At 37.1% G+C, this 11,079-nt stretch overlaps 1 long non-coding RNA gene across 1 annotated transcript; it reads left to right on the top strand.

Moving 5' to 3' along the window:
* The first annotated feature begins 57 nt into the window (after positions 1 to 57).
* Positions 58 to 1,596, top strand: LOC105961184 (uncharacterized). Its single transcript, XR_016034957.1, has 2 exons — positions 58 to 241; positions 830 to 1,596. It is a non-coding gene; the product is annotated as an uncharacterized LOC105961184 (long non-coding RNA).
* Positions 1,597 to 11,079: the final 9,483 nt, after the last annotated feature.

The following is an 11,079-nucleotide window of genomic DNA, read 5'->3' as shown; positions in this document are numbered from 1 at the left end:
TTCAATTCGGAAAAAAATCGGACTATTAATGAAAGTGCTTATCACACAATCCAGTCCATCCAATTTTCTCCCAACCTTTCAGCTAAATTGCAGATAGCCCTTGGTACATAATTTGAAATTTTGAACTATGATCGGGCCTGAACCCGCGGCCCGGCCCACAGGAAGGTACCGAGTAATATATAAACCCTAAAATCGAACGTAGAAAAACAATTCTTAGCAGGCAGAACTAAAGAAGAAGCAGGTACGAAAAGCTAATTAATTTTCTTATTTAATTTGTTTCTGAGTTTCGATATAAAATATGATAATCACCTACGATGCTCCATAATCTCTCTATTTGCAGTCAATTGATGGTGGTTCTATTATTTTGTGGCTGTTTTTCGATTGTTTTTAATTTTCTAGGTTTTATGATTTTTATGATTTGGGGGTTATCACATAAATCGGTTAAACCTCTTTAAATTAATACAGACAGCACTAACAAAATTATTAATTTAGTGAAATATTAAATTATCGAACTAATAATTTAATATGTTTTTATCGAGTTGGGACCGGAAGAAAGTATTATTCAAAGGTTATTAATTTATCAAGTATTAATTTATGGAGGTTCTTCTGTATTTAACAACTAGTAGGTTGATCTGGGTTTGTTGGTGGTTTCCTTGGCCTCTGATCTTTGTTTGATATTAATTATTTATTATTTCGGAGTTCACCAAAAGAAGCAGCAATTACGCAAAATCGTATGTTTTTTTTGATGTAACAACTCGGTTTAGAAGTCGTTTGATGTGGCTTTAGTTGTTTTCGTTAATACAATATCGGGGGGCGTTTGTTGTTGCAGGCAAGAAAACATGTCAAGAGCCGCCCCAGAATCGGAGACCGTTGCACGTAGAGAGAGAAAATACAGAGGTGTAAGACTGTGCGACTCGGGCGCATGGGCTGTAGATATATGGCACCCGATTTATAAAGATAAGGTGTGTATTGGTACTTTCAATAACGCAGAGGAGGCGTCGGAAGCTTACGAAAACCATCGACTCTTTTTCGAGCTTATCTGTAAGGCTCATGATCTCGGTGTGTACCATGATTTGCTCTTGACCCAAAACATTGTCGAGGATTTTGATGCTCTTTCCATTGCTGATGCCGAACCTAAGGTGCTCGATGAAATGCCTCCTCAAGATGAAATCTCTGTCGTTGATTTCGATGATGGCTTTGTCGATGATGACCCTTTTCGTGATTTGCTAGCCAATGCTTCTTTTGATGATTCGGTAGTCAATGTTTATTTTTGTTTTGGAGTCTCCTCTACCTCGTTGATTATGTAGTGTAAACTCTGCCCGAAGTGTTTCTAACTAGAGTTGTCGTAGTTTCTAGGGGTGTGCAAGGGTCGTACGGCTCGGTTTTTGCAATAAACACAAGCACGTACAGATAGTATCGGTTTTTTCATATTTTAAACACCGAACATGTCGGGTTTTTTCTCGATTCGGTGCTAATCGATTTTTTGGTTTTCGGTTTTTGGTTATTGGTTTCGGTATCAATTCGGTTTATTTTCAGTTTAGATTTTGTCTATGCATAAAACCGATATTTGATTATCAGTGAATTTGGCTTTCTTCACATTTGTTTGAAAAAATTTACAAATAACAACAAAAAATTAACTAATAAAAAACATGTCACAACCAGAAAAACAAAAACAAATTTATTGTCATAGAACAAATACACGGTAAGTATTTATATTATATTCAAACGACATATTCATAAATCGGTTCGGTAATTTTATTATTCTTCATACACAAACCTATTTTTTCGGTTTTTCAATTTACCGTGTATGCAATTTTAATATAGGTTTAGGTTTATCCAGTGCACCTATATAGTTGGTTGCGGGTCCTTATTACCAAGAAAAAAAATAATAAAAAAGAAGCAAGCACAATTAATTATCTATAATGGGCCACAATTAGGCCAAGCCCATGTAATTAGTTAATATCAATGTATTCAAAAGCCCAAGGAATTAATGCTACAAATTAATTGGGGCACGAGCCCATTAAAGACTCCAACTAAAGAAATACATTTATTTATATATTATAATCTCTCTAATTCATCTCTATATTTTATATTTACCTCTAAATTCATTAGTGTAAATTACATAGTTTATTTTTCTCTAAGCACTCCTTAACTTTTGAATTAATTTTGTGTCTACGATTTCTGACTTGAGCATCGATCTTCACTTTGTGCGCATTGAACCTATCGTAGTCACGGCTCGGCGCACTTCATCAAGTTACCCATAATGAAGTGAGATCATATCAACATTAGTAAAACCATTAGCCGGGCAATTACTCGTACAACCTTACAACTTGTGCGTTTATCAATTGGGAATAACTTAATCATCGGGTTCTTGCAAATATCCTGAATAGTCAATTTTAAGCCGCAAGTGTATAAGTTGAGGTTATTGCAAAATAAAGTTTAAGATTTTTAATGAAATATTAATTGCATTATTTTTAATTTTACTTTATCACTCCTAATTAATTAGTTGTAAAATAACTAATGTCAAGGATATTTTAGTGATTTTTATGTTCTTTTTACTACTCCCTCCGTCTTATATTATATGGCGTCTTTTGTAGTTCCGTGCATATTAAGAAAATCAATAAATGTGCATAGATTATAGCAAAAAAAACATAGAAAATCACTAATTTACCTTTGTTATTAATTATTTATCAACTAACTAAACAAGAGTGATAAAAGGGCAAAATTGAAAAAAAAAATGCAATTAATGCTTCATTGGAAATATAAAGTGACAAATAATTTGAGACAAAAAAAAAAACCATTCAAAATGACATATATTATGGGAAAAAAGAGAGTATAATCTATGCACGTGTATTAATTTCTTAATATGCGCGCAACAACCCAAAACATCATTTAAATTAAGACGGGTGCATGAAATACTCCCTCTAGTTTATTTATGTCACTTCAGAATTTTCAGATATGACAATATTTTTTTGTTCAATTTCACTCTACACTTAATGAGAGATTAATGAACTAATAAAGAGAGATTTAAAGCCACAAAAGGGTTAATTTTGTCAAATATGAATTATTTTCCCTAAAATCAAGAGTATTTTATTAACTTTCTTAATTGGTGTACACTAACCTTAAACGACACTTATTTTAAAACAAATGAAGTAATTAGTATGGTTTTAATTAAACAAACTAAATAAAGCATATATACAATGGATCTCTTACATTATCCGTACCATACCGTACCGTAACTTACATTGAAATTCAGCAAAAAGTACTACTGCCCACCATGTCTCTAGGGCGGTTCAAGGTCGAAGAAAATAAGAAGAAAAGGATCCTCATTTAAGACAAACACATAAAAAGATCAGTACAATATGGATGCTCATTAAACAAGAACTCATGAATACAGACTACTTGTCCAATTTATTTATATATTATATATAAATATTTTTTTTTTTTATTAATGATTAGATTTTGCAATCTACTATCATTTACTAGGATTATGGAACGTAAGGTGTGGCCCATACCCCATGCAATATATTCAGCCAATCCAAGATCCCTAAAGTTGGGATACGAATGCGACTGTTGCAGACATTTTTTTACTAAAAATGGAAATTAATCTTTCTTTTAGGCAACACAATTTAAATCCGATATTAATTATTTCATGCTTGCCTGTTTAAACCAGAGAGGTAATGAAAGGTGTGCATGGGAAATGATAAAAAGGAGGGAAACGAACATTAATGCATGGAGATCTACGTGTAGGGTGCTGAACGTTTCGTGTGTGTAGTTCGATATTTGTTTCTGACTTTACTAGAGGTGTGAATCGGATCGGGTGATCAGATAGGTTTTTGATTACCTAATTAACAATTTGGGGAATTTCGGAATCGGTATACATACATATATATGAAGCGCTTTTGTTTTTGTTTACATTGAAATTAAATATTGTAGAAGACCTAAATTGAAATATCGATAGCCGAGCCGAGCCAAGCCAAGCGTGTGGCTTTCGCTAATGAGATTGAGAACCACTTGAGTATAGTGGGTGATGAATAAAGAAATAAAACTCTTACGATTTGTAATCTGTTACGATTCTCAAATTTTTCAAAATAGGGTGATCGATGAGTTGTCACCCCCATTAAACCGAATATTTAAAAAAAAAAAAATCTATAAATTTGTATAGTTTGTAAGATGTTTTGATGTGATTGAAATAAAATATATAATTTTTTTTAATAATATAAGCTCTTTTTTTTTATATAGAATTAGTATAAGCTCTTAAACTTCATGCACCCTGAAATTTGAACAAATTTCTGAGAGAATATCATTTTGTGGCCCCATAATAACTTGGTTTCCGATCAATTTTTCGAAAAATGTACTCACTTAGGCCTCGTTTGATTGAAGAAATCAGCAATGATAAGTAGTTCGTACCTAGTCTCTAATATTAGAGTGGAGGTCTAGGGTTCGACTCCTACCTTTTCCCCTACTTCGCCAATTTGTAACATGACTTGAATTTTTCTAAAAAAAAAAAGACTAAATAATTGGAATTTATTTGATATTTGGTAAACCCAATAACTTCGCACCCTTTTCTCCACAAATCTGCTCCATGAAATCACAAAAATAATTGACTCAGAACTGCATTTGAATTTTCCTTTCTAGTCAAACTGATGAGGTGAATCTGAACCATCAATTAGTTTAATGAATCCTTTTGAATCCTTTCACAGCTGTTGAGTTTGGCTCGGTTCAACCATCGAGAGGGCTTCGTCAAGGCGATCCACTCTCCCCCTATCTGTTTATTTGTTGCACGGAGGCATTAATTGCAATGGTAAATACAGCAGTGGAAAATGGTGAATTACATGGAGTTAGAGTGGCCCCCACGGCACCATCTATTTCCAATCTGTGCTTCGCAGATGACACCCTCTTCTTCTGTGAAGCTTCAGAATTGGAGGCTTGCACCTTGAAGGGAATCCTAGAAAAATATGCCCGGACGTCCGGCCAAGTGATTAATCTGGATAAATCAACAATGGTGTTCAGCCCGTCTACACCAAATGGTGTCAAAGAATCAATTCACAGCAGACTCGGTTTCAAGGTGGTAGATAGACATGACAAGTATTTGGGAATGCCATGCTCCATGGGCCGTACCAAAAAAGAGATATTCGGCTATCTAAGGGACCGCATTTGGACAAGAATTAAAGGTTGGGGAGAGAAGCAACTTTCGAAAGCGGGAAAGGAGGTTCTAATCAAGTCGGTATTACAATCAATTCCGACTTACATTATGAGTTGCTTTTTGTTGCCAAGTGGTTTGTTAAAGGAAATCGAGCTAGCTATTCGGAGATACTGGTGGGGGAATGGGAAGAGTAAAGGCATGGCGTGGATTTCGTGGAGGAAATTGTGTTCTCCTAAGACAGAAGGCGGCATTGGATTTCGGGAAATGAAATGTTTTAATTTGGCTCTTCTGGCGAAGCAGGGGTGGCGAATCATTACCGAACCAAACTTACTGTTGGCTCGAGTTCTCAAGGCGAAATATTTTCCAAATACAGATTTCTTCTCAGCAGGCATTGGTTCCCGACCCTCGGCGACGTGGCGAAGTATCCTAGGTGCTCGCAATTGCCTTAAACTGGGTACCAGGATGAGGATTGGGGATGGTAAGTCCACATCACTTTGGGCGGATCAGTGGTTGGTCGATGATGATTGTCTTCGAGTAATTACGAAACGACCGTTTCACACTTCTTTTCCCGACACGGTGGCAGATATTATTGAACCAGTCTCACATAATTGGAATATTCCCCTTATTAATTCCATTTTCTGGCCAATTGACAGGGAAAGAATCCTATCGGTGCCGATAGGAGGTCACCAGGTGAATGATAAAGTGATTTGGCATTTTACCCCGCACGGGAGATTTTCGGTCAACTCATGCTACCGTCTAATTTTTGCTCGTTTAGAGGAAGTGGGTGGGAATCGCGATCAAGCGGGTCAAGCTTCAAGTGGAGGAGAATCTGGTCTATGGAGAACAATCTGGAAAATGAACATTCCCCCGAAAATTCGTATATTTATCTGGAGAGCAGCCCTTAATTCTCTCCCGACTGCATCAGAGCTTTACAAACGAAAAGTCTCTGCATCTCCGTTGTGCCATCTTTGTGGGAAAGTTGAAACTATCTTGCACGTATTTACTGAGTGTCGAGGAATGGACGTAGTGTGGCAGCAGCCCCCATTTGCTGGAGTTAACATGGGGCCTGCTCTCAACTTTGTGGCTTGGTTTGAGGATCTCAATCTAAAGCTTCAGAAGGAACAAATTTGGCTAGCGGCGGCGGTCATGTGGAAAGCTTGGGATACACGGAACCGCGACATGCACGGAGAAAATAATGGAGGGACGGGTGATATCCTTACCTGGAGCACAATGCACTTGACACTTTACCATGAAGCAAACACGAAGCAGCGAGCAAACCAAAGTTCGAGCCATCCAGTAAGTTGGTTACCACCTGGCCAAGGTACTATTAAGATTAACATAGATGCGGCGTTTCCGGTGGGCAGAAATTTCTATACCACTTCAATGGTTGCTCGGGATTGGATGGGAAATTGTATTTGGTGGTGTGTGGAGAAGTTTCCGGGTCGGCCCAAACCGATATTCGGAGAAGCTAGGGCTGCCCTACAAGCTCTGAGGAAAGCTAGAGAATCGGGCTGGCGATCGGTTATAGTGGAAGGTGACTGCTTACAAATTATCGAAGCTCTACAAGGAGGTGACACTTCATCGGCCCCATTTGGTGCTATCATTGAGGGGTGTTTAACTCTTGCTCGTAATTTAGATTTTGTTTCATTTGTTTTTGTTAAACGGGCAGGAAACAAGCTAGCTAATGCTATTGCTAAATCACATGACTTTTCTTGTACCGAAGGGTTTATCCTTCCTTCAAGTTTGGCACCGTATACCTAATAAAACTGCCCTTTCTTCTTCAAAAAAAAGAATTAATGAATGAATTAAAGGGTGTCGTCAAGAATTCCTAACATTGCCCATAAAAATAGCAAATCATAATAATTAATATAATTCATAACCAAGAACATATTTAGAGTGGTCTCGCAGTACCATATCTGACTCTATTCCATTAGAGCCATAAATAAATTCATTCTCATTTCCAAAAACTGAATGCACAATTATCAAGAATCATTTCACCATCCTTTGTATACAATCATATATACTTAATCAAACAAAAAGCAAAGCAATGGTCCCACTTACTAGATTTATGAAATTTAATGTGGACCAACCAAGAAATTAACCTCATCCAATTTTCAAATTACAAAAACGCCCCTCGACTAAGATTAAATCACCAAAACACCTCTTAGATATTCATAATTATCAAAGAGTGTCGCCGACTAACTGTTGGGGGTACTAGAGTTCTTGATATCAAAATGTGTAAGGTCTATAATACCTTTAAGCCAAATAAAAATAAATAATAATTTACCAAAAAACCCCTGAAATATGGTTAAATTACTAGGAAACCCCTCATGTATATGTAATTCCTAAAAACTCCCCGGTATTTGTTTTCATCTAACAATTCCCCCCTTATAAGGTTCATTTTTAGAAAAATAAGATTTTCTTTGAAGGTTTGAAGAATCTGACTACTCCTTGCATATTTTGAAGAAAATGATCGATGGTTGGTGGGAATACACGGCAAATTTTCGGCAAACTTTGATGTATTATTATGTATATTTTAAAAGTACCAAAAAATAATATAATTTTTTTTTTTAAATTTCATCGGTTTCGATTACATTTTTTTTGGGATAAATTTCCTTCCATATTTTTAAGTTCCGATATTTTTAGAATATTTTTATAATGAAATTAATTTGAATTTGTTATCTACTCCGTAAATATTGAATTTTTTCCACTCCTAATTTCAACTAGTGATTGAAGATACTAGGGCAAACCATAGAACAAAAGTTAGAAATGGTGAAGAAGATGTAGTGAATCAAAATAAAAAGTTGTCATATATTTATATATTACATCGTCTATAATACGTTCGTGACACCCAAAAGTTGACAATTAATGCCTTTTTAAATGATGAACAATACATAATGGTTGTCATGACAAAACAATCATATTATATTCCAATGTAACAAAATATATTTCAATTGCTCCCTCATAAAACAAATTTATTACAATTACGGTAAAATTAGTTATTTTTTATTTAGGAGTAATCCTTAGAACAAAAAAAAATATCCACGAAAAGTGACAAATATCAGGGAGGTTTAATTTGGTAATTACAAATAGATGGGGTGTTTTTGGTAATTTAATCTAAGTTTAAGGGGTTTTTCGTAATTTACACCTAAAAAAAGGTCAGGTCTATCACTTTTACACCTAACATTAATATGGGCCAAAAGCTAGAATCTCTAATTAGCAAACCTGATAGCTACACTTCATAAGCACAAAAACAAATTAAAAAAAATTAATAAATTATATATCAACCCCAATATATAATATAAGGACTAGCTTCCAAATAATCATGGAAGAATTCAGTCCTATAGGCCACCACAACCCTAATAATAAACCTAATAATTCTCTCTCCAAAATGAATATTTCAAACATGGAAGTATTCAGCAACTTAGCTTCTTCTTCTTCAATGGTGGAGGGTTTAACTCAACTTTTAATAATAATAATAATCAGGGCTTATTTTCTGATCATCATTATCACAATCATTTGCCGCCTATGCCTTTCATAAGCGACGAAATCCCGAGATCAGTGGGTCCCGTTGTCGATCCGACAGCTCATTTCTTCACGTCGGGAAATAACGGATGCATTAATAACATGAACGGCGAGCCCGAAATCGTGTTGAACTTATCTCCTTCGGTTTCTGGGACTGGTTTTCTTGGACATGGCAAGGTTAGCAAAAAGCATCCTAGTGTCTTGTATAAAAGCCCTAACGGGCTTAAGTTGGACCGGGCCCAATAGCTTAAGCTCGTTAGTTCTTTACTCGCTCGTTTCTCTCAATTAAATGATTAGAAAATTGTAATGATTACATTTTCGGAATCATTATAATGTCCTCGTCATTACGAGTGTCAATTCTCAATTTCCAACTTTCTAAAAGTGGAAACCCTAATTCAGTGCACTTTCTAAATTTGGAAACTTCCCGATTTAGAAAGTTCACTAAGATGTTCGCCTATTCTTTTCCTTTTCTTATTTTCATTCATATTTCCAAATTACGAATGTTACGTTGGACTCAATCATATTGACTTCCAATCATGCAAAGATAAAACATTTTTGTCTTTGACCGTTTATTCAAAGATCTCATGTGCACGAGCAGTGTGACCCTCGACGGTTCAGGTGTAAGCTAGCTGTGGGCCCACAACTCTTTGTGGTCAAAACTCGTTCCTTAGAGTTACGATTAAGATGAAGCTCGTTTCAGCTTAATCACCCAACGAATCAAGATTGGCGTCTAGCAACTACGCGTCATGATTCCCTAGATACAAATGAAGTGCCTGCAAGAACCTTTTGATATAGTTAGCGTACAGTACGATCCCTTCGATTCATATGTCCTGATTGAACTAGAGGCATTGGTTCATCGATACCTCCTTAGTAGTTCAATGACTGTGCAATCGTTCTAAGTGTTGTAATCAGTACGTGCATGACTTAGATAATCGAATTCTCTAATCATCACTTAGTCAGCTCTGACCAGAGACTTAGAGATTACAAACTATGAGAACACAGGACATCCAAGACTATTCTAGCGATCAAATCCCCGACTACAATGCACAGACCTCCCACTAGATTTCAGACTGCACGAACACTGGCCCTTGGGGTGGTCCTCAGTGGAACTCAGGGATAGGTCACGATACAGCTGGTCCTCTAGTGAAGTCACGGTGATGTCTAGGTCATAAGGACTAATGGTGTACAACTATACCATAGATATCTCTACTCGATTATTGAGAACCACATAGATATTTCTAGGGTGAGGGAGTTCAGTGAACTCGTCAACTTACGATCACCAACTTATGCATGTCAATATCACAATACCGTTTACTGATGAGATGAAGTACACATACACTAAGTGCTAGTCTCTTAATGGGAAAGGCCGATATCCTCATTGGTGGCGTAACCCTTCGACTAGGAACACGTTTAACAGTTATAATACTAAAGTAAATATCTCACGATCCTAACGATCAATTACTAGTACTTGTAATAACTGTAAGGACTATATCTATGCTTGTGACAAAGGGACAAAGATATAGAATGCCAAGGTGTTTTTATCATTAATACAATTTTTATTTATTTATTACAATAATAAATGGAAAGACCACAGCCACAAGTTGGCTTGTTGGTCACCCACTCTAACAATGAATAGAATTTCGTCTTGTTTTCTTATCCACCCCTCCCTTTGTTTTTGTTTTCCTTGAATGTGTTCCCATGTGCAGGTCTTTCCTAGGTATAAATGACAGAAGAGTGTGAGAATCTGGAGCCCACCTCGCCACAGCGGAATCACCACCATCGCAACATGAGGACCCTCCTACACCAGCAACGCCCGTTGTGCGGATGGCTCAGCAGGGCGGTCTGGGGACCTCCTTGACACTCGCAATGGAAAAAGTTTAGAGGATAGTCAGCCAGGCAGTTCAACAGGACCGTGCGAGCAGAAAACCAGCCAAATCGTGCCCACCTCCGAATTCAGTTACGACGGCGGCCACTCTAGATCCGAGACCAGTAGCGACTCCCTCAGCGAGGCTGGCTTCTATGACTGTGCACCAAAAGCGAGGTAACCCGTTCTCCAGCGAAATCATGGCCAGTGATTTACCACCGGGCTTCAAAGCATTGGAGCATCTCGCTTATGATGGAACAACCGATCCTTGGGATCATGTGAGCAGGTTTCAGACCACCGCCTACCTACACTGATTTTCAGACGGGATCATGTCGGGTCCTTGACACTACATTACGAGAGTCCGCCCAACTCTGGTTCGCCTAGTTGCATGAGGGGTCTATCAAAAATTTTGAGATGTTCAGTTCCATATTGTTAGCAAGTTCCAAAATGCAAAAGAAGTCTGCCTTAACATTATTTAGCATCAGGCTGGAAGATCGGGAATCTTTAAGAAATTTCGTGCATCGATTCACCAGTGCCACACTAG

Source organism: Erythranthe guttata, chromosome 12 (genome assembly GCF_056151865.1).
Source record: "Erythranthe guttata isolate IM_541 chromosome 12, IM_541, whole genome shotgun sequence".
Classification (NCBI taxonomy): domain Eukaryota; kingdom Viridiplantae; phylum Streptophyta; class Magnoliopsida; order Lamiales; family Phrymaceae; genus Erythranthe; species Erythranthe guttata.
This window is presented reverse-complemented; position numbering and strand designations above follow the sequence as displayed.